Below are 24,080 nucleotides of genomic sequence, written 5' to 3'. Positions count from 1 at the left end.
TGTCCTGGGATGGGGCACCTGGTCAGTCAGGGGCCACACAGGTGACAGGAGGGAGGGAGTCACCTGCCATGGACGTGGAGAGTGGGGAACCTGGCTGTACAGACCCCACCGTAAGGTGACTGTAACCAATCAGGGACCCGAAAGGAAGACAGGCCAGAATCCACCCTTGATGGTGGTCGTCATGGCGCATGGAATTAAGGATTAAGCTTCCCCTGTTTGATGAGGTTAACTCATTCTATTGTTAACCCATTCTATGGCTCACGACCTAGATGCTGCAGGTGTCCGTACGTGACCAGTTTATAGCCCTTGAACCACTCGAATGTCCTCTTTGGTATTCTCTAATAACTGCTGTCTGCTGAACGTGTACCTTGGGCCCCGGTGCTGCTAACCTCTTCCTACAGTATCTCATTATGCCTTCAGACCTGCCTCTCAGCAATGTGCCCGTGTTGTCCCCGTTTACAAAGGACAGAGAGATGGTCCGAGTCACGCGGCTGCTGGGTGACAGGGAAGACTGAGGCCCGTTCTGTTTGTCTCCATAGACTGGGCAACTTGATTTTCCCCACAACAGTGGGAACGAGAGATGAAGAGAAGCCTCCTCATAAATGTGACGTAAGTTGCACCTTGTTGAAAGATTAGGAGTCGGCCAGACAGAGAAAGACGGGGTCGCGGGGAGTATCCCAGACAGAAAGCGCACATTTGGGGGCCGAAGAGTGTTCTGTGTATCTCAGGGCATTATAGGCACAGGATACAGATGGTATAGTGACAGTTCTTGACATAAAGCCACTGTTGAGTCAGTGTCTGAGGAGTTAGCACGAGTGACTGGAGCGCCTTTGGGACGTCCCTGAACACGGCACAGGGTAGGCAGTGTGGCGATGTACCACGTGAGGGTCCTGTCGTGGGTTCACATGAGATGCTCCCTGGGGCTCCCTGAGACATCTCAGGAAGGTGTGGACAGGAGAAGGCTGGCAAATGGAGACGGGCCAGCCATATTTGACTTAGTATGACTTCATTTGTACACATACGCTGATGTGGAAACTTGGGGGTATATTTGCATTCACATCACTGACCAGAAATACATCAAAATACAGAGCCCGTCCCATGGCCGGTGCTCGGGAAACTATCCCTGCAAAAAAGACATGACCATTTATGAAATGCAGGTCAGGAGTTCTGGAAACAGTGTTAGAGAAGAGTTCCCGTTTGGAGCAGCTCATTTCTGGGTGTCGTTTCACTTCCTGGAACTCTCCTCTTGCATTTCAAGGATGACCAGTTCTGTCACAGAAAGTTTAGAATCAGTTGAATCATGACTTCCAATGTCAGGGTTGACTAACTTTTACCATATTTGAAGGTCATCGTTGCCTAGCAAGTAATAAGCTCATTTTCTGTACTCAGGGAATTATGTCCCCCTTGGGAGCAAATATCAGCACTGAACTCCAGGAATGCAGTGCAGGGCACTCTGAGAAGCTTCTGGGCTCCTGACAGGATATACTGCTCCCGTAATCAGTGAAAGAAGTCTCCTCCTGACTCCAGAGATCCAAGAGTCATCAAGAGGTAGAAGAGGGTCCCGGGAGGTCCTACAAGTCCACAGTTTATTGCTTGTGTCATAAAGAAGGCAAAGTCAAGGCCCTTTCCTTCCAGACCTCTCACAACCTCCCAGCTTCAGGAGGGCTGAGCTCCAAGGGAACAATGGCTTGGAGACATCCCAGCCATGAGCTCACACAGGAAACCAGCATCTCATGTCAGAATCGGTCTAACATGAGCTCAGGCTATTGGGCATTACAGCACCTGTGCTTTATCAATGAAAGCCTTCACTACAGGCTCCGAACACTCCAGGCTCAGGGACTTTGCAAACCTGTGACCGATGTTTGCTCTGCACAGAGGCCGTTAACTTAAATAGTCTTCCTTCCCTTTGTGCGAGCTCTCTTCAGACCAGTCCTTATGTAGATTTGGGATGGATGAGCCAGGTTCACAGTAAATGACTGGTGTTAAAACAAAAATATGTTAGGAGGCACCTGGGTGGCTCAGTCGGTTAAGCGTCCAACTTTGGCTCAGGTCAGCATCTTGCGGTTTGTGAGTTCGAGCCCCGAGTCTGGCTCTGTGCTGACAGCTCAGAGCCTGGAGCCTGCTTCGGATTCTGTCTCCCTCTCTCTCTCTCTCTCTCTCTCTCTGCCCCTCCCCTGCTTGTGCTCTGTCTCTCACTCAAGAATAAATAAACTTAAAAAATTAAAAAAAAATTTTAATCTTTATTTATTTTCGAGAGAGAGAGACAGACAGAGTGTGAGGGGGGGAGGAACAGAGAAGGGGAGAGACAGAATCCGAAGCAGGCTCCAGGCTCCGAGCTGTCGGCACAGAGCCCGACGCGGGGCTCAAACCCACGAACCGCGAGATCATGACCTGAGCCGAAGTCGGACGCTTAACCGACTGAGCCACCCAGGCGCCCCTAAAAAAATTTTTAAACAAAAATATGCTGACTGGTGGTGGGAGAGATGGTGATCAAGAGAAAAAGGAGATGACCTAGAAATTCCACATCTGGGTGTGCACCCAAAAGGATTGAAAGCCGGGACTTGGATATTTGCACACCCATTTGCATAGCCGCTTTACTCACGACAGCCGAAGGGTGGAAACAACCCAAATGTCCATCAGAGGATGAGTGGATAGGCAATGTATTATATACATCCAACAGAATATTATTCAGTCATAAAAAGGAAAGAGATTCTGCTTCATGCCTCAACACAGATGAGCCTTGAAGATGTTACGTTAAGAGAAATAAGCCAGACACGAAAGGACACATACTGGATGGTTCTACTTCGACGAGGCACCTAGAGTAGTCAAATTCCTAGAGACAGAAAGTAAAATAGAGGTTACCCGGTGCTGGAGAGGTGGAGGAAGAAGGCATTAGTGTTTAATGAACATAGAGCTTCCGTTTGGGAAGATGAGAAGTTCTGGAGGTGGACAAAAATGGCTAAAATGGGGCGGGGGCGCCTGGGTGGTTCAGTCAGTTGCGTCTGACTCTTGATTTCAGCTCAGGTCCTGACCTCACAGTTCGTGGGTTCGACCCCCACACGGGGTTCTGCACTGACAGTGAGGAGCCTGCTTGGGATTCCCTCGCTGCCTTCTCTCTCTGCCCCGCCTCCACTCGCACTCTGTCTCAAAATAAGTAAATAAACTTAAAAAATATATATTTACAAAATGGCTACAACGGTAAATTTTAAGTTGTGTATATTTCACCACCAGAAAAAAGAAGAGAGAAGGGAAGCCAGAATCTCACCGGGATTTATGCCTGACTGCCCGGTTTGAGTAATCCTGATGCCCTCGCTACACCCGAGATGAATTGCATCAGCATCTGGGTTTTTTTTGTTTTTTAATTTTTTTTTTTAACGTTTATTTATTTTTGAGACAGAGAGAGACAGAGCATGAACGGGGGAAGGGCAGAGAGAGAGGGAGACACAGAATCGGAAGCAGGCTCCAGGCTCTGAGCCATCAGCCCAGAGCCCGACGCGGGGCTCGAACTCACGGACCGCGAGATGGTGACCTGAGCTGAAGTCGGCCGCTTAACCGACTGAGCCACCCAGGCGCCCCAGCATCTGGGGTTTTTTAAGCACCTGGGTAATTCCCAAGGGCAGCCAAGGTTGAGAAGCACGACTCTAGAACTTTGATACCCAAAGTACAGCCTAGAGAAGCACTGGGGTAAAACTCTCGCTCACTGAGCTCCAGCTGCACGCCAGCTCCTTAGTTCATAGGAAGCAGACAGCTGGCTTACCAGTAAGGTTAAGTACACATCCTGGATCCCGTCCTAGGACAGTCTCATTCATGCCTGTCCCGGTCGCGTTATTAATTGAGCCCTCTTTCACTCTCAAAGCTATCCCAAATTAAATGATAAATTATCTGAGCCCCTGCCTGTGAGGTAATCATCACTCTGCCCTCTAAGTATGAGACACATACTACACCTGAAGAGATTTGGAAATTTATCCAAGGTCACACAGCTATTAACAGGTAAAAATGGGACTTGATCTGGGTTTCTCAATTATCCACGCTCCTGTTCTCTGCCCTGTGACCATCTGTCCCAGGAGCTAGATCCAAAAATCATTTTCAGAGACATTCAGAAGGATGACATTTTTTCTTAGAGAATTTAAAAATGGAATTTCTCCCTTGTTTCTTCTAAAGGTAGGGAAATGGGGCGGCAGGGAGTGAATAAAATGCCCAATTGTTTTTGCTGTCAGTATTTATCGATCACCTACTATGTGCCGGGTGATTTTCTAAATGCGATACCACAGTGATAAAATGATCCTTATGCCGATCGAGTATGAAACCAACAGAGTAGAATCACCTATCCATCATGAGGAGGGCTGTGGGGGAAAAACGGTGCTCTGGCCAAGAAAAATGGATAAAAGTGAGGGTGATGGTCAGAGAAAATTCTCTGGGGAGGTGACGTTTAACACAGGACCCGAAAGAGCAGAAAGAAACCAGTTAAGCGATCTCTCTTTATCAGCGACTTGTTTTGCCTTAACAATAGAACTAGTTTTCTGGTTGCTAAGCCCAGTTCTTTGAACATGTGGCTCACGTCTCATAGACAGTTCTGGTAAAAAGCCTAACTCCATATTGGCATGGAGATTCGGTTCAAGATGCCTGGGACAGAGAGACGAGATGCAAACGTACCCAGCTTGGGTCTGGAGCTCTGTTATCAACGGTTTCAGCAGTACCTGCTTCTACCTGCCACGAAAGGAGGATTTCTGCGTCAAATGAGAGATGCTACTATTTTTTTTAAAGGTTTGTTTTAAGTGTATTTATTTTGAAAGAGAGAGAGAGAGAGAGAGGAGGGGCAGAGAGAGAGGGAGAGAGACAGAATCCCAAGCAGGCTCCACGCTGTCAGCGGTGAGCCCGACACAGGGCTTGAACCCACAAACCATGAGATCACGACCTGAGCCAAGTCAGATGCTCAACTGACTGAGCCACCCAGGCGCCCCAAGGCACTATTATTTTTTAAATTTTGTATTGAAGTATAAACTACGTGCAGAAAAATGTCTCTCAGTGGATTGTCACATCCACTCCCAGGTACCACCACCCACATCAAGAAAGAGAAAGTTACCAGCACCCTCCACACTGACCTTTGTCATGAACACCTCCCTTTCCCCCGGGTAAGCACCATACATTTGTCGTGCAATTGACATATTTTTAAAGCTTTGCATCTTAGACCTGACTGCCTTGCAGTAAAGCTGGCTACTTATGTTCTTACCAACTATGCATGAGCGGCCTTTCTCCCCAAATACCACAAACCAGGCCATCGTCGTCATCCTCCTTTTATTTTGACCGACCTGATTGATGAAAATAAGCTCTCAGGATCCCTTTGGTTTGTATTTGTCTAATGATGAATGAGATGAAATAGTGCGTAGTATGTTTAATGGCTGTTTGAATTTCTGGTGAGAATCACCTGTTCGTGTCCTTTGCCCAGTTTTCCTTGGGAGTGTCTTACTCATTTAAAAGCATCCTGTGGGTGGCAAGCATTTTAATCCTTTGTTGACTTACACATGGCAAATATTTTCCCCAGTGTGTCATATGCTTTGTACCTTTATGATGCTCTAGCTGTTTCTCTCCTCCCATCCACTCTCACTCCCTTGGTCATCTCACCAGGTCTTATGGGTTTCAATACCACTTGTAACTGCTGTGGAATGAAATTGTGTCCCCCCAAAACTTACATGTTGAAGCCCTAACCCCCAATGTGATTGTATTTGGAGATAGGGGGCTTTAGTAGGTAATTAGGGTTAAACGAGATCATGAAGGTAGGGCCCTAATCCAACAGGACTGTAAGAAGAGGAAGATCTCTCCCTCTCTCTCTCTCTGCCCCCTGAGGACACAGAGAGAAGGTGGTCCTCTGTAAGCCAGAAAGACAGGTCTCATCAGAAATCAATCATGCTGGAGCTCTCTGATCTCAAACTTCCATCCTCCAGAACAAATAAATGTCTGTTAAGCCACCCACTCTGTGATATTTTCTTTTTTTTTTTAATTTTTTTTAATGTTTATTTATTTTTGAGACACAGAGAGACAGAGTATGAATGGGGGAGGGTCAGAGAGAGAGGGAGACACAGAATCCGAAACAGGCTCCAGGCTCTGAGCGGTCAGCACAGAGCCCGACGCGGGGCTCGAACCCACAGACTGCGAGATCATGACCTGAGCCGAAGTCGGACGCTTAACCGACAGAGCCACCCAGGCGCCCCTGTGATATTTTCTTATGGCAGCCCGAGCTGCCGTATGCTGAGCCTGCCCCAATCTCTGTTTCCAGCCAAGGCCTTTATCGTGAACTTCACACTCTTCCTTCTAGCGGCCTCTTGAGTCCTGGCCTTGATGTCTAAAGCACACTCCAAACTCAGTCTGTCCAAAATGGGATCCTGATCTTCTCCCTACCTGCTGAGCTCACAGCCTTACCCAGTTTTCTAGGGGCTCCAGTTGCTTAGACGAACGTATCTGGAAGGCATCCTGGCGATTTCCCACTGCTCATTCCCCATCCAACCTCTCTGGAAATCCCATTGACTCTGCCTTTAGACCGTATCCGGACTCTGACCATGTCCACTGGGTTCACCTGATACAAGCTGCCTTCATCGCTTACCTAGGTGGCCACAGTAGCTTCCTGGTGGATCTCCTTCCAGCTCTGGACCACCTGCAGTCTATTCTCAACATAGTAGCACAGTGATCCAGTTCAAACACAACAGATCCTGTCTTTCCTCTGCTCAAACCACTCCAGTGCCTCCTGCCTCTCTTGGAGTTAAGCCAATGACCTTGCCATGACTTCTCCTACCCTGTTGACTCCCTGGCCTCCCAAGCGCTCTGTCTTTACCTAGCTCACCTCCAGCCACAAGTTCCCATTTGCTACTCCCTGAATGGTCCAGACATGTTCCCGCCTTGGGGCCTTTGCACGGCTGCTGATTCTGCCCAGAACGTTCTTCTCTGGCACAGGCACATGGTCCCTCCCTACCTCTTTCCAAATCGTCACTGCTGTTGCCTTCACAGTGAAACCTACACTGACCAGATTATGTACAATTGCAACCCACCCTCTGCAGCCTCAGCCCCCTTAGAGAAAATAAAAAGTGCGGTATGTGTATTTATCTTATCACTCTCTATACAATGTACAGTTTATCACCTTCTAACAAACTGTGAAGTTCACTTACATATTAATTTATTATTGCTTATTATCTATCTTCTCATGCACTGGGGGGACCATGAGCTCTCTTGGTTTTATTCACCGCTGTTCCCCAAGTGCCTTTACCAGCACTGGGACGTTGGAGCCATTCATTCTTGATTGAATACATACACAGATAAATTCATTTTTTATTTATTTATTTTTGAGACAGAGAGAGACAGAGCATGAACTGGGGAAGGTCAGAGAGAGAGGGAGACACAGAATCGGAAGCAGGCTCCAGGCTCCGAGCAGTCAGCACAGAGCCCGACACGGGGCTCGAACTCACGGACCGCGAGATCATGACCTGAGCCGAAGTCGGACGCTTAACCGACTGAGCCACCCAGGCGCCCCATACACAGATAAATTTAAACCCAGATGCCAAGTATATCAGTCTTGAACTTCCTGCTGTGGTGGTCATGCCCAGGAGGCCCTCTCAAGTCATGAGTATGGGAGCACCGGAAGGAAGAACCATTGCCTGGCCACCCATATATCCTTCCAGGCTGTATTTTATACACTTAGAATTTTCATCTGTTTTGGAATTTGTTTATTGTATGGCGGGAGGTAGGGAAATAATTTTTGTAAATCCATGATTTGTCTGTTTTCTAACATCTTTTATTTTTTCTATTTCAGAGCTTAGATTAATTTGTTTACCTTTAATGTTTAGTATACCTAATTTGGTTTCTGGACCTTTTATTACATTTCATTGACCTAATTATGGACAGCTATATAAAATTTATATAGTTTTATAAAATTATAAAACTTTCTTTTTTTGATCTTTTAAATAACTGGTTCTCAGGCTTATCAGTTCTACTGGGTATTTTTTCCTTTTGTATCTAATTGATTTGCACTTTTGTTTTTAGCAATGTCTACTTTTTTTTTAATTTTTAAAAAAAATTTTTTTTAATGTTTATTTATTTTTGAGACAGAGAGAGACAGAGCATGAACAGGGGAGGGGCAGAGAGAGAGAGGGATACACAGAATCTGAAACAGGCTCCAGGCTCTGAGCTGTGAGCACAGAGCCCGACACGGGGCTCGAACTCACGGACCGTGAGATCATGAACCTGAGCCGAAGTCGGACGCTTAACCGACTGAGCCACCCAGGTGCCCCTAGCAATGTCTACTTTTTAAAGGCTTACTTTATTATTTTCTTTTTAAGTTTTTGTTTGTTTGTGTTTGGTGGGATGTTCTGCTCATTTATTTTCATTCATACAAGAATCCAAGGCTATGTCTTTTCTCTGAGTGCAAGTTTGACCAGATCTCTTAAGGTTTGATATATTTCCATTGTTGTCCTCTAAATAACCCATAATTACCCTTCTAATTTTCTCCATTTTTCAAGAGTTATTTAGCTTAATGTTTTTAATTTCCCATGAATATACTTCTATTGTTATTTTAGGGTTATTATTTTTGTTTCAAATACCTATTATTGCGGCCAAAGGATATTTCTATAAATTTTCTAATTTGGAAGGGTTTTTTTATTTTTGAGATTTTTCTTTAGAGACTTGTTGTTTCCTCAAAGAAATGTGAGAAGAATGCATATTCTTTGTTTGTAATTACTAAGTTTAATATATATCCATTAAGTTGAGCTAAATAATAATTTTGTTCATTTTTTTTCCAGTTTCTTTTGTTGTTTGCTTTCTCAAAGGGAAGAAACATTGGTTAATGATCTCTTCTCCGCTGGTGTTCCTATGGATTTCTCCTTGCTTTTCTAGCTTTTTCTCTTTATGTATTTTGAGACTATCTTTTGGGGAATGCCGTTGATACATGAATACGTGTGAGTTTATTTTTGTTGGTGAGCTCCCAGTCGTGTATTTCGCCAGTTTCTCTGCTGAGGTGTCCACCTTTTTATGGATTGGAAAAAGCTTTTTTTCTATATGAAACATATTAGCTTCCTATTCTGTGTGTTCCAAATACTCTCCCAACTCCCAACTTTTTGTGTGTTTTCTTAAAATGCTATTAATGTATTTAATACATAGGTACTTTTCATCTTTCTCCGGTCAAATATGCTTTTGATTGTGTTCTTAAAACGCTGATGGGATTTTAAGTGAGGAGCAAATGTCCTGGTTTGCTCTCATTGCTCAACTTTGAACTTCTCTGCCTATTCGATTCAGAGTCTCTTAACCCAGTCCCTCCCTATTTTCAAGCTAAGGTACCTTGTTATCGCCTTCTTCTGATGTTCCAGAATGTTCCAGGGTCAACATTTTTCTTAGGAAAAGAGGGAACTCCTTTTATCTTTAAAAAAAAAAATTAAAAAAAAATTCTTTTTAATGTTTATTCATTTTTGAGACAGAGAGAACCAGAGCACGAGGGGGGAAGGGCAGAGAGAGAGGGAGGCACAGAATCCGAAACAGGCTCCAGGCTCTGAGCTCTCAGTGCAGCCACCCAGGCGCCACAGAAAAGCAGGTTACTTCGTAAGAGAAATTCTGATGTCAACTACTAATATATTTTTTCATCTGACAATAATTATAAAAGTAATACTATAAGGATGTTTATGATTATGTTTTAAAAAAAAAAAAACGAAACGATTCCCAGGGCACCCGGGTGGCTCAGTCGGCTAAGCATCTGACTTTGGCTCAGGTCACGATCTCTTGGTTTGTGGGTTCCAGGCCCTTGACAGGCTTTGGGCTGACAGCTCAGAGCCTGGAGCCTGCTTCGGATTCTATGTCTCCCTCTCTCAATCTTTCTCTCTCTCTCTGCCCCTCCCCTGCTCATGCTCTGTCTCTCTTTCTTTCTCAAAAATAAATAAACATTAAAATAAATAAATAATAAATAAATAAATAAATAAACATTAAAATTAAAAAAAAAAAAAACCAAAAAACCTATTCCCTGTAATAAAAGGTTGAAGAAAATACAGTGCTAGGAGAGGATGGGTTGGAGCGGTATTGCCTTGGGCACATCATTTGATCTCTTAGGATCTCTGTCTTGTAGCCTGACAGGCCCCGCCCGGTGTCATTGGATGTGGGCTGAATCTAAGAAAGTACAGGCCATGTGACTTTGTCATTAATCACTAGTACCTACCTCATGACTCAGCTGACCGGTGGCTGACTTGAAAATCCACACTCTGGCGTTCCCTGACACAATAGCGACTTTTAAGTCAGAATTTTGTCTACACTGATCTCTCAGGTCTTACTGACCCCTTATTTCCTTCCACATTCATCAAGTACCTACCTTTTGCCAGACACACTATAAACGTTTTTGCCCATTTAAGGTGGTGTCCCCAGCATCCAGTTTCCTTCTTCCTTTCTAGAAGCCCAATTGTGTCCAAGTATCTGCACAATCCCAAGCAGCCAAGTAAGTCAGGGAGAGCGGACTCCACCTCTCCCATCTGGGTTGGGTCCAAGAATGGTTCCATGTTGCTTACCGGCAACTGGAGAAGGAAAGGTTATGTGAACAAGCTCGGGCTCATGAGCTGACAGTCTGTTAAGGCACTGCTGGGGAAAGTTCTTTATTCCTAAGAGAAAGCCCTTTGGAAGGAAACAGTCCTTTGTCTTCCTGTGAGTGTTGTCACATCTGGAGATGAGGCTTAGCGTTGCAACTGTCTTAGTACCGGTCTGAGGTTGGAGACAATGATGAAGAGGGGGGAACAGGGAAACAAAAAGAACCTGGGGCCTTGGTGATATCATTAAGCCACTGAATCAGTCAGCCCTGAAGCTTGCCCTCTGTCAGGCAGAGCTCCTCTTTTTGAAGAATAATAATTATCCTCGTGGCTGAAGGCAGTTTAGGGACAAGATCATTGTTACTTGCAGCTGACAGCATTCTAACCGAAAAGCCTGCATGGCTTTCTTTAATTATTTCATAACCCTTTCCTCCAGGAGCTCCCAGTGTGGTTGGTAGGTGTTAGGTTTGATACATTTCCACTAAATTGAACTAATCATCATTTCATCCATTTTCCACCTCCATTTCCTGTGAGAGAAGCAGATGTCTAAATGGGTTATTACCAAAAAAAAGGCACCATCCAGGGGGAGGGATGATCGACCAGTGTTCTAAGAGAACACAGAAGGAACCATTGCTTTTCCCAGGGGGGCATTGCAGGCTATGGAGCCAATGCTGGGGTGGGTTTCGAAGGCTGAATAGGAATTTACAAGAATAAGAAAGGAAAAAAAAAAAAATGAGACAGACAATCCTGATAGAAAACTAGCACGTGCAAAGGCATGAGATGCTTCAATCTGGTAATCATAGACACTTGCTGTTTTTCATGGAGTAGCGTTCTCTCACAGAAAGAAGAGAGGAGACCTTGTGCTCACTCGCTCACTCAGTCGTTCATTGGACCCATATTTAGGAGCATCCGCCGGTCGCCAGGCATTGTTTTAGCTGCTGTGGTTAGAGCATTGAGCAAAACTGGCAGAGAGCTGCCCTCGTGGAGAAACATTGTCATATCTCCTCCTACTCCCACCGAGTCCCGCACGCCCACTTTTGACTTGGAATTCGTGGGTCTTCCTTTGCTGAGCTTGCCGACTCTCCGTAAAATTATCAAGCGGAGCATTGGTCTGAAGCGCCTCCACGTTTCTTCTTTCAAACCCTTTCCTGCGTTGACCGTGCCCCTTTCCCAAGGCCCACTTTGCCCCTTCCCACCCATTCCTACCAGTGGCCCATATGTTATATACTTTGTCCATTTGTCTTTGGGATTTTCATTTTACCTAAGTTCAAATGATAAGGCTCAATTAATGAAGTTCTACTGGTGGATTGTGCGAAGTCAGCCCGTAAATAGGGGTCGCGTTCTTTGGAAAACCGGAGACGTGGTCAGTAGGGCAGCTCAGGCTGCAATCTCTAGGCTGGTGTCTACAAGACTGGCCTCACTGGGACAATGGATCACAGCAAAATAATCTCAGAGAAGCTGACTGTGACTCTTTGGTCCTTTGTAGATGGAGCTTTAATCCTCGAGAGAGACTCCTGCAGCCAGGGAGCGTAGGGCAAAGGGCTCTGAAGACAGGTCGCCTAAATTCAAATTCTCCCTCACTTGTGATCCGAGCAAACTGCAAAACCCCTCTGAGCTTCAAATTCCTCATCTCTAATATGGAACGCATGACGCCCCCCCTCTGCAAAGTTGATACAGGGGTGAGAATAATTTGCATGCCGGAAACAGTGAATGCTGCATTCATGGCCATTGCAGTTTATTTATTATAATAGTAGTCATGGCTGTACCCTGCATGTGGAAGGTCTTCAGCTGGAATCAGGTTTGCATTATTGGGAGAGAAAGCATCGTCCACCAAACAAAACCAACTACCCATTCATTAAGTCCATTTGGTTATTAAAGGCCAATAGGATTAAAGAGCTAATTACAGCGTCCTAGGTTTGGCATTATCCATTGTTACCGGGACCCAGTCACGCCCCGTCCCTGGCTTTTTAAGAACCAGCGCGATATAGCACTTGGTTCACCTGAGTACGTTTTAATTTCCCTGGAGTAATTAAGCACGGTTATCAGCGCTCGCGAACTTCAACCAGACAAGCAATTCATGTTTAAGATAGAAACAGGCCGATACGGTGCCCTTCCGGGTCTCCTCTTCCTTGCCGCTTGCCCCTCCGGGTCCGGGCTATGCCCAGCCTCCCCCGTCGGGCAGAATGCATACAGCATATATTAAGGGAAGTTTGGACACTTAATGAGGTAATTGCAGGCTAAATATATTCCTGGAGAATCAGAGATATAAAGTTTCCCACCATTCTTTTCCCCTTGTAGCCTTTTTCCTTTTTTTTTTTTTTTTTTTTTTTAAGGTCTTATTAATTTGCAAACCGGTTAATTATGACTCCTCCGGGCTAAATAACTGTGCAGTTGGCGCTGTAATAGATGAGTGGTTGGGGCTGAGAGAGAGGTCCTGTTTTTTCTTTGCCTATTACACACATTGTTTTAGGTAATTAACATCCACTTTGTAGTGGCAACTCTGACGCCTCCCTGTCTGAACAGTGTCTTGGCTGACAGCCTTTGAAACAGCCCTGGTGAACTTCTTGCAAAACCATACGATATTATTATATAATTCTCCCCGATGAAAGCTCACAGAGAATGTGCACGCATAGCTACGTGTGAACTTTTGGATCCGGACACCCTCGCACGAAGCGCCTTTTTGAAGGATGGTTTTCTTCCAGCCGGGCAGAAACTGCGGCGGGAGCAAAGGAAAGACCCGGGTTTGAATTCCGGCACTGCGGCCACCAGATAGGACAAAGTCATGCTGACTTCCCGGGGCTTTGGTGGGCATTCGGTGAGCTTTTTTAACAGTACGTGGCAAAGAGAAGGCTCACCTTCTAAGCTGTTCTCCAAAGGTAATGAAAACTAACAAAGAGGCTTTCAAAAGGATCTTTGATTCTTTTTTCCTTTTTTGTTTTTGCCTTTAAGCACCCTTTGGAATCATAATCTAGAGCTTTGGATTAGAGTTACACGGGCCAAAGGAAGCCCTCAGAGATCACCCAATGCCCTTGAATTAGGCAAGTTACTGGTCCTGAACGTGTTTCTTCCTCTCTCCTCTGCTCACTGTTTCTCCATATTCTGGCTGGCTTCTTCAGCCCTGCTTGGTCTTTGAGGCACATGGAGTATTCACTTTCACGGTCTTTTCCAAGATCAGTCAACAGTGGGGGTTGGATGGAAAGTGTTTCTAAAACATTTTGCAGCTCTTTGCTTTCAGGAAATGCTGAACCCCAGAAGAAACGGTGAGGGGGCATTTCTCAACACTTTATCATCTATTTCACTGTGTTTTGTTTGTTTAAAACAACTACAACAGCAAGAACAATAAAATATATGGCCAGCATTGCGTAATTGGAAGCAGCTTGACGCCCAGTATTTCCTTGCACTTGTGACATCTAGAAGCCTCCACCAATTAACAAATCACTATGCTCTCTTTCTTCAGAAGTTGGGGAAAGTTGAGAAAACTCATGAGTCCGGAGTGACACTGGATGACTCTATCATTTCCTCTTTATTTAAAAAAAAAAAAAATTGTGTGGAATTAACGCATAAACGTTCCCTCCCCCCCACCCCTCCCCCACCCCGAACCTGGAGTCTTCCCAGAAATAAGTCTCGCAGCCCAGGGTGGAGTTTTGCTGCCCTGATGGCCTGTGGGCCGGAGCTTGCTGACTCCGACGGTGGATATATTACAATGAATAAGTGTGGGGAATAAACTAGGGCTGCCTCTCTGTCTCCTTTTGGAAAGACCAAAGGACCTGGGGTTGAAACCACAGCAGATCAAAGGAACTGCAGGTCTGAACAGGGGCAAGAGGAAAAAAGGCCAAGGAGAGGAGGATTCCCGGGGAGGTGGGACCTGTTTTCAAAATGACACGTATTGAATATCTGCCACACACCCAGCAGAGTCACATAACTATTTCGTGTAATCCCCACATTGGAATTCTATGAGGAGACTATTAATACCACCCAGAGAAACTTAGACTCAAAGCAGGTGGGGTGACTTACGTGAAGTTACGCAACAAATTGGTGGCAGAGTCAGGCTTCAAACCCACATCCGTCTGACTCCAGGTCCGGTGCCTGTTCCACAGACCTTGTGCGACCACATTTCCCTTCCAGGAAGTCAAGAGCGGAATACCACTTTGGCATTGGATGGGCATGAAGGAGGGCGCTTGTTGGAAGGAGCACTGGCTGTTATACACAAGAGATGAATCACGGGGTTCTACTCCTGAAACCAACACTATGCTGTTATGTTACCTAACTTGAATTTAAATAAGTTAAGATCTTTTAAAAAAAAAAAAAAAAAAAAAGAAAGAAAACCAATTTGGTATGGCGAAGGGAATTGGGGTGGTAGGCAGGGGGAGAAAAGGAAAAGGTAGATTCATTGTCTGTCCCCTGGTGGCCGGCCAAAGGTTGCCCGACGGGCTCCGTTCTTCAGACTCCACTTACCCTACAAAGCTCAGTCAGAGCCCAGCCGAGCGGAGGCCTTCGTATAGCGTAGCTCTCGCTCGCTTGCATTCCGATACCCCAGAGGTCACAAATTGGCAGCCTGCAGGCCAAAACTGGCCTAAGGATGTGTTTTGTTTGGCTCGTAAGAGTTGGATCACACAATATATTTTGAGAACTAGGTCTGTTGCCAACACTTAAAAATCGGGGGTTGTATCTTCCACGTCCAGCTGTAATGGACTGGGTCATCTCGGACCAACCGTCCCACTATGAGGAAAGCTGGGCTTGCAAAGCTCTCTGTGGGATGCCAATGAAGAACAACCAAGGATGCCAGGGCTTGAGGGTCTGTATTCCCAGAGAGAAGGAAAATGCTTCGGAAGGCAGTCAAAGAGCTTAAGCCTTCTGCCGGTTCCTAAGCCGCGCAGTCCTGGAGTCCAAAGAGCCATGGGGACGGCGGCGAGAGGGAGGACAGAAGCTGAGCGGAGCTTTTGGGGGCCCCATGGGCCAGAGAGCCAAGGTAACGTTCAGGGCTGGCGAGGCAGCCAGGACCTCGGGAGCCAAAGGAAATACAGAGAAGTGAGCCCAACATTTGAGGGTGGCCCTTCCCTGCAAGGGGGGTACTGAACGGAGTTTCTAGGCGTCTCACGGATGTGAGGAGATTAAAAAATAGAACTCAAGACCCATGAAGAAGGAGGAGACTTGGTGAATAGCCAGGACTCTCAGCTGGGATCCCAGGAGGGTGATATCCCAGGAGTCAGGGCAAACAAAAATAGACAGTGTCTCGCAAGGACTAAAAGCCAGCCTCACAAAAGCTCAATCCCTGAATGGGAAGATGTGACTCGCCCCCACTTTGCCTTCTAGAAGCAATAGCGATCCTCTCTGGAGGGAGATAACATCATCCAGAGATGCTAACGTGCTTTGTCTTTGTCCCACGGGCATTTGTGTTTACAAGACCCAGATATTATGAGTGAAAGATGAAGGAGGCACGGATGGAGGACCAGGAACCATGGATGTAACCGTCTCTGGAATGTGTAGGTCCCAGGAGATAAAGGGCAATGGTGTTCTCCAAGTTTCCCCCAGGGCAGGTGTTTGCTCTGCAGAATCCCTTGTGAAGCTTCTACGCAGCTGCTCAGTAGAGCCAAGCCTTCTCTGAGTATCTCCTGGGATGTAGCACCCCATCGTGAGCGTAGCAGGTGCTCAGGAAACGCCTGTTGGATTGAGTTGTATCACACGGCCAAGCGTGGACGCTGATGCCCACTTGTAGGGAGTTCACAACCAGTGGGGTACCGGAGCTGACTCACTCCTACTCAAGAGAGCCGACTGTGAGCACCTCTTCCCAAACAGCATTCAGCGATCTCACATAGGTAGCTTTGAAATCAGCGACAGTGGGAGTATCTGCCCCATGGAAATTGGCTACGCTACAAATCAGGGACTTTTCCCCCCTGCAGGTGGCCCATTGCCAAACGTTTACTAGCACAGCGCTTCTCACAGCCATTTTGAGATGAGACAGTCTTAAGGGGCACATGGGTGTTCAGTCGGTTAAAAGTCCGACTTCCGCTCAGGTCATGATCTCACGGTTGGTGAGTTCGAGCCCCGCGTGGGGCTCTGTGCTGACAGCTCAGGGCCTGGAGTCAGCTTCGGATTCTGTGTCTCCCTCTCTCTCTGTCCCTCCCCTACTCGCGCTCTGTCTCTCTGTGTCTCTCTCTCTCTCTCTCCCTCTCTCTCAAAAATAAATAAACATTAAAAAAAAAAGACTATCTTCAAAGCAGAGATTGCTTTGAAGGGTTGCTCATTTACACACACATGCGCATATGCCTGTAGATTCTTTATCCATGACTGATTGAAGCTTCCTTGTGAACCTCACTTTGCTGAATATCAGTGGAGATATTCATTGATAAAAGAGATAAGCAATACATTTTGTTTAATCCAGTAAACTCAGTCTGAACCAATAATTTAGATCTCTTTCTTGGGGGTAAAATGCTCAGGTATTCAGATTTCTTTCTTTCTTTCTTTCTTTCTTTCTTTCTTTCTTTCTTTCCTTCCTTCCTTCTTTCTTTCTTTCTTTCTTTCTTTCTTTCTTTCTTTCTTTCTTTCTTTCTTTCGCCTTCTTTTGTACAACAGCCCGAGTGCCAGAAAAAGAAAACAAAAACAAAAACAGGCTGAGGGATAGAGAATTAAGTACATAATTTTATCGGGAAGTGCTCTCAAAGTCGACACTGTCGGAGAGGGAAGAAAGAAGGCCTGAGTAGGTGGGCGGAACTGAGAGTCACAACAAAGACCTCAACGGGTCCCACGGACCCGATGGCTCATATATGCCTGCGTGGGGTTTAAAATTGTTTTCCACGAAGCACCAACATTTTAGTATCTTTCCATCAAAAGCAGGCTTCCCAGTTTCTATGGAAAAATTGGAAGACACGGCAGTGCCAGACTGGAGCTGGGGCCCTGGCTTGGCCTTCCCAAGTTCAGGGTTCAGCTACTGTGGGCTGCACCCGGACAACGTCATAATGATTAAGAAATACGGCTTCGGGCATTGAGGAGGGCACTTGTTGGGATGAGCCCTGGGTGTTGTACATAAGTGATGAATCACGGGAATCTACCCCCAAAGCCAAGAGCACGCTGCGTAGACCGTATGTTAGCCAACCTGACGATAAATTATATGAAAATAAATAAATAGATAAATATTTTAAAAAATTACAAAAAAAAAAATTTGTCTTCAGAATCAAATAGCACAATCTAGAACTCCACGTCTACAACTTAGTAGCTGTGTGACCTTATTGGGCTACTTGATTAGAAAAGATCATGTTTTGAAAGTTCTTGGCACAAAGCGAGTGCGTCATAAAGGGTGCCTAGTTATGCTTCGCTGACCCGCATTGTCTCCGAATCCTCTCGGGATTTTGACTGATTCCTGGAAAATATAAGAAGTAGCTGGCACTTGAGCTTTTACAGCCTGATGAAGGCTGCATGTTACAGATGCAAACCGATCAGCCTTTCGTTTTCTGGAATCCCAACCACAGACATGAACCAGTTTTAAAAATGCAGTCCGCCTTTTGGGTATGTCATCAACCATCTACGAGTGGGAAGAGAAAATCTTGCCTTGGGGAAAAAAAAAAACAAAAACAAAATTCAACAAACCCTGAAGAGATACAACTCCCTAAAAATGAAAGCTTTCTTTGGACTGATGTGTCCGTCACATTTTGGCAAAAGCAATTTTCTTGGAGCAGGTATTCTGTCACACTCATGTTGCCAAGGGAGCACCATGCTGAGTGAAACCACAAGTTAGCGGGAGAAATGCACTAGCTGGGAGTAGAATCGTGTCATGAATGAGCTTCTGGTGACTATTAGGTTCGCGAGTTTCCTTTTACGTTCTTGTGCCTTTTTAGCCTAAACCAAAACCTGAAAACAAAGGTCTTCGACATTTTTTTCTGCCCTCGCACCATGCACAGGCCAATGGAATCCCAACAGTAATAGCTCTCATAATGCGCACTGCTTCAGTCACAGTGAGGAAGGAGGGGACGCCCCTCCTCAAAGTTTGTATTGGGACGGGAGTGGTGATGTGCGTGCAGCGTGGAGGGCTTTCCTCCAGCTGGGACGTCTCTAACTTGGGGCTGCTGGTGGTGGTGGTGATGGCAGATAACTTGCCCTGATGGTAAACTCTGCCATTAAACACTTTCGGAGTCTCTCCTTACTTTGGGTTCCTTGCTCATTCACAAAATTTTATTGAGCATTTATTATGTGTCAGGCACTGATCATAACGAATAACAGAAGGCCCCAGGTATTAAAGAGCAGAACACAGTCTTATGGGAAAGACAGAGATACAGATAAAGAATGATATACCCCAATATGATACTTAACTGAAAGTCAGTGTATGTGCATTCAATGCCTTCAATGGGGTGGAAGTTAAATGGGGCCAACTCTGCCTGGGGGAATTAAAAAGAGCTCACAGTCAATTGGCCTCTGAGCTGGGCCCTTGATGGAGGCAGAGGAGCTGGCATGAATTGAGGGACAGTGGAGAAAGGACATGGAACAGAGGCAGAGCATTTGGGGCACAGTGGGTGGTTTGTCTAGACTTCAACAGAAAAACCTGTGAGGGGGAGTAAGGAACCAGGCCTAGCGAGGCAGGTTAAGGACCAACTTGTACAGACCTTGAAAACCAGGCTAAGGCGTCTGGACCTTTCCTCCAAGCAGAGACGAGCCACTGATATTTCCAGCTGGGGAACGCCACCCTCAGCTTCCCTTCTAGAGCTCTTGGTATTTGTCACTTCTGTTGTGTCAAAATTATTTAAAGCGATCCTCTGAAGTCAGCAAATCTGGTGAAAAGGGAGAAATTGGAGGGGAAAATGCTGCAGACTCAGAACAACTTTCCCGAGATAGGTATGGTCCAATTTTTATGGGCCAGAAATGGACAGAAGCAAGTGTACATAATTCAAAATGGCAGCAACTCCAAGAGCCTCCTTTATAGTTTACTTGGTACGTCTTCATGTTTAAAGATGATGTGTGTCGCAAATTCTGGGGACTCGTTCCAACCAAAATGGTGGCTCTTTATTCCAGGATACTTAGAAAGCTGTTTGAGAAATTTTCCACTTCCAAGCTCAGCATCACTTCAGACCATTCCAAACTGGACAACATAAATATACATAAGAAAGTGTCAAGCAAGGTACATGATTCATAATGGGTCCCTTTCCATTTTTCCCTTAAAATGATGGGACTTCTGCACACAATCAGACTTACCTGGAGGGCTACAGACTGGTGGGCCCTATCTCCAAAATCTGTGATGCATCGATAGTGGGAGGACCATCAAGAATTTGTATTTCTAGAAAGTTCTAGAAAGCTCCTGGCTGATGCTAAATCTGTTAATCAGGAGACTAAAGTTTGAGAACCATTGCCTTAAAACATGGGTAATATTCTAGAGACACTGTTCAGGTTCAGGGGTCTTTCTTGTATAGTCAGCCCAAAGAGACAACAGGTAACTTGTCGAAAGCATATGGTGCAATATTCTAAATGCCAACTGTTTATGATCTTGCTGGCAAAATTTGCTGGGCATAGTGTGGGGTTGGCTCTGTTGGAATGGCTGAAGCTGGAGGTCCTTTACCATTTTCTCCGGACCCCTTCGTTACCATTCCAGCCTGGATGGGGGGTGGGTGGTCAGAAGTTATGAGACCCGACTAGCAAATTCAGGACAGAGAGTCTGAACCAATGTCAGGGGCTGGATGCCCAATCCTGGCCCTTGAAGCAAAAGCAGAACCTGCATGACTGGGGTCAGCTGCAGTCAAACAGCTGGAGATCAAGGTGCAGGAATGGGCATGGGGCAGTACTGGGGTCCTGGAAATGACCCCCCGTTTCCCTTCTCTTCTCTTAAATGGTGCCTCTCTGGACTCGGCATTCCTACTCTCCCCACCCCTGGCAGGCACAGGGCAGACCAGAGACCCTGGTGCCCAGGCTTCTCCACAAAGAAGAACCAGGCTTGGCTTCAGTAAAGAAAGAGCTAAAAGAAATCTGGGGGTCCCCTGGACCCTTCTGGAGAATTGTTATGCCAGGTTGTGGTTGCTGATTTATTGGCTCATGGGGGGTCTGTATGATCCCCTCACTGTTTTGTATGAGACAGGTGTGAGATCTCCCACACTGCCTACCGCTTCCTCCATTTGGAGGGAAGAAGATTGGGGCTGATGTTCAATCCTCCTTGCTGACTTCACGCATCCGCTTGCACAGCCCGGCAGAAGCCGACTGGACACCAGAGGGCGCTGCAGCACCAGCTCATTCATGAAGGCTCCGTCCACCAAGGGCTCCAGGCCCCAGAGCAATCCAAGAGTTCTGAGCGCCCTGGCTCCCATATCCAACGAACTCGGAGAGGGGAGCGATCCAGAAATGGGAACTTCGTGTTTTTTGCTCGGTCGCAGTTGCCGCTGATGGTTCACCAGATTTTCTGGAGGAAAGGAAACAAAAAGTTTTACTAAGATTTTAAAACTGGTTGTGATTTCAGACAAGTTCAAAAATCGGAAAAAAAAAAAATTACTGCGTACCTTGAAAACAAGAAAATGAGGTAGCAATCACCGGGAAAAATCCCGTGGGGACCCGCGCAGATGGCCATTTGCAGGTTTCACTGTGGCAGGAGTTTGTGTAGGCGTCAGGAAAATTCCAAGAGTCCAGGAAATAGCCACAGACACAATCTGACTGGACTTCAGGCTGGTTCCCTACCTGGGGGGAAGCTCAAGTGATAAGTGTTACCACCTATCGAGCTGTTAACTATTACCATTAGCTAAGTAGGCTAGAAATTTTTTTTACATGGATTATCTCTTTTTCTCTTCACAGAAGATAAAGACGATCTTACTGGTAAAGAAACTTGGCTCAGAAAAACTGAGTGGAGCAGAACCAGCTGGTGAGCGGTGGCCCAGGATTCAAGCCCAGGTTTTTGTGGAGGTGTTGAGGCACACACCTGTGACCTGCGTGTGCACAGCTTCATGCATCAGGTCTCACCCCCTGTCCTTGCCGTCTCACCTCTCAGCCGTGTCCCCCAGCAGGTGCCCTGGGCACCAGTCTGGGCTATAACCCCCGAAGGACAGTGGGGATCACAAATCAGCACAGGTGGTCAGCTGTGAACCCACTGGGGGGCTCACGGGGACATGGGTGGGGATGTTTACAAGCAGATGAAATACCTCTGTGCAGACACCAAATAAAACAAGTTTTCCAGGACAGTCTAATTTCAGATACTCTGTGACATCCGCTGTCCGATGATGCATGCATGATGGCTCAAATGATATGCCCTGATGTTCAGTCTGCAAATTATGAAACCGGGTGTTTTCGGAAGAAAGGAGACTCTAGAAAGAGGAGCCTCAAGGAGAATCCAGGTTTGGCAGTGGCCGCATTTTATGAGAAAATGAATGAAAAGGCTATTGCAATCCGAAAGCGCTGTATGAAAGAAAGAGATGATTTTACGTGATCCCGTTCAGGACGACCTTCCTCTCCTCTCTCTCTTGTAGGAACACCTCCTCCCTTCCCAGAGAGAGACATCACGCGCACTGCAAACAAGCACGAGTTAGAAGTGGATTCAAATCTCTGCCCTGCTGCTTCTTAGTTGCATAGCCCTGAACGAGTGGTTTCACTTCTCTGAGACTCAGTTTCTTCATATCTTAAGTGGGAATAATAATCACACCTCACAGAGCAGATGACACTCTTGACTGCACATGTCATGAAAGTCAGGCCCTTTTCCCCCCTGCTTTATATAGTTCAGCTCCTTGCATCTTTCCGACGACTTCTATTATCTTCCAACCTATCGCAGAGGAGGGAGCAACCCAGAGGGGTCGAGCAGCTTGCCCAAGGACATACCACCGCTGAGGCACAGAGTTCGAGCTCAAACTCAGGCTTATCAGACCCTAGGGCACAGAATTTAGCCACCCACCGATTGGTCACAGAAGGTGCCGGGGATTAAATCTGAGCCGGGACTGTGACACGTTGGCGTTGGCACATGTAGCAATGAGACCTGTGACGAGTTAAGTGACATCTTAGGTCCTCACCAATAATCTAATGGCACAGGATGAATTTTGTTAGAGAGCAGAGGAGGCAGAGACAGAGAACTTCCTGGTGTTCTTTTTCTTCTTTCTTTCTCTTTGTGCAGGACCTTATATTTTCCAAGATACTTTACGTACACAATCTCTTTTAATCCCGATGCTAATCCAGTGAGGTGCACAAGGCAGATGTCATTATCTTCACTTCACTGAGGATTAAATGGGCTTTGGGAGCTACATGCCTGGCCGAAGACCCCCCCTCCCCCCCAGTAACCAGGGTGCACTTAAAATTTCACAGGGTTGCCACAGGATTAAAAGAGACAGTTCATGAGCACATCATGCCTGGCACGTCAGCTGGCACACAGCAAGTGCTCAATAAATGCCTACAGGACCTGAAAGAGTTTGAAAAGGCTTCCTGGACCATTCTCATTCACACGGATCTGCCACTATGTGGCCCGAGGGCGGTTCTCGCCTGGGGTGCAGAGAGAAAGTTTCGGACAACATGGACCATTTGGTGAACAGCTCGGGGCCGTGTTATGAGCGCTGTTGGAGCCAGTGCACAGGGCTGCCGGTCCCTTCAGGGAATCGTAGAGCTGGGAATAATCTAGAGAAAATCTGGTCCAGCATTTTCCACGTATGGTCCACCAGTCATCGCGGGCCACTCCGCAATGCTCTTGACTTACAGTTTACTCTAAATCAACTCACTTTTTACCTCCGATGAATGCCTTTCAATATATATTCATCAAATCACGAATTTGATTTGCTGGGTGCCGATTTTTCTAATATATGCGTCTGTTCTATTTCATGTATTTCTAACAAACAACTAGAACTTATAAATAGAAAGTTAAAGTGCTTGTCAGATCACAGTATCGTACAACTGAAACTAATAGAAAATTGTGCATCGACTGTACTTCAATTAAAAAAAGAAATTCAGGGGCCCCTGGGTGGCTCCGTTGGTTGAGCGTCCGACTTCGGTTCAGGTCATGATGTCGCGGTTTGTGGGTTCGAGCCCCACATCAGGCTCTGTGCTGACAGCTCGGAGCCTGGAGCCTGCTTCGGATTCTGTGTCTCCCTCTGTCTCTGCCCTTCCCTGCTTGCGCTCTGTCTCTCTCTCTCTCTCTCTCAAAAATAAATAAACATTAAAAAACTTTTTTTTTAATCAAAAGTGTCCATGCTCCACACTTCTGGAAATTCTGTCGAATGTCTTCCTAGTCTAAAAGAGAAATCTCAGCACCAAAGAACGCATGGCACAGATATTTAGTGGCACAGGGAGGCTTAGACTCAAGTTTCGTCCCTTAGAAACCAGGGCTCTTTGCCACTAAGTGTTCCCTTTTTGCCCTTGTGATCTGCAACATTGGCAAGCAAGCCTTGTGAAGGACCGAAGTGCCTGAACGTGGGGGATACACATTCCCACAAGGCTTCTCAGTGGGTACCCCAGGCAGGGGAACTGTGGACAGCTTAGGCTTGTCCTTTGTGGGCTATCTTCTCACTGGGTGTGGGTTCCTTCCATAATTTCATTTGCTCTGTAAAAAAGAAGGTAGAGTTATTTTTATATTTTTTATAATGTGTATGCTTCAAACATCTAGAA

At 46.1% G+C, this 24,080-nt stretch overlaps 1 long non-coding RNA gene across 1 annotated transcript; it reads left to right on the top strand.

Annotated features, from left to right (window-relative positions):
* Window positions 1-270: 270 nt before the first annotated feature.
* LOC122231693 lies at window positions 271-21,759 on the top strand. The gene is made up of 3 exons (XR_006208915.1): window positions 271-609; window positions 1,390-1,548; window positions 21,300-21,759. It is a non-coding gene; the product is annotated as an uncharacterized LOC122231693 (long non-coding RNA).
* The last annotated feature ends 2,321 nt before the right edge of the window (window positions 21,760-24,080 follow it).

The sequence above is a fragment of the Panthera tigris genome, chromosome A1 (assembly GCF_018350195.1).
Source record: "Panthera tigris isolate Pti1 chromosome A1, P.tigris_Pti1_mat1.1, whole genome shotgun sequence".
Lineage (NCBI taxonomy): Eukaryota > Metazoa > Chordata > Mammalia > Carnivora > Felidae > Panthera > Panthera tigris.
Note: the sequence above shows the minus strand (reverse complement) of the source record. Positions and strands in the feature narration are given on the sequence as shown.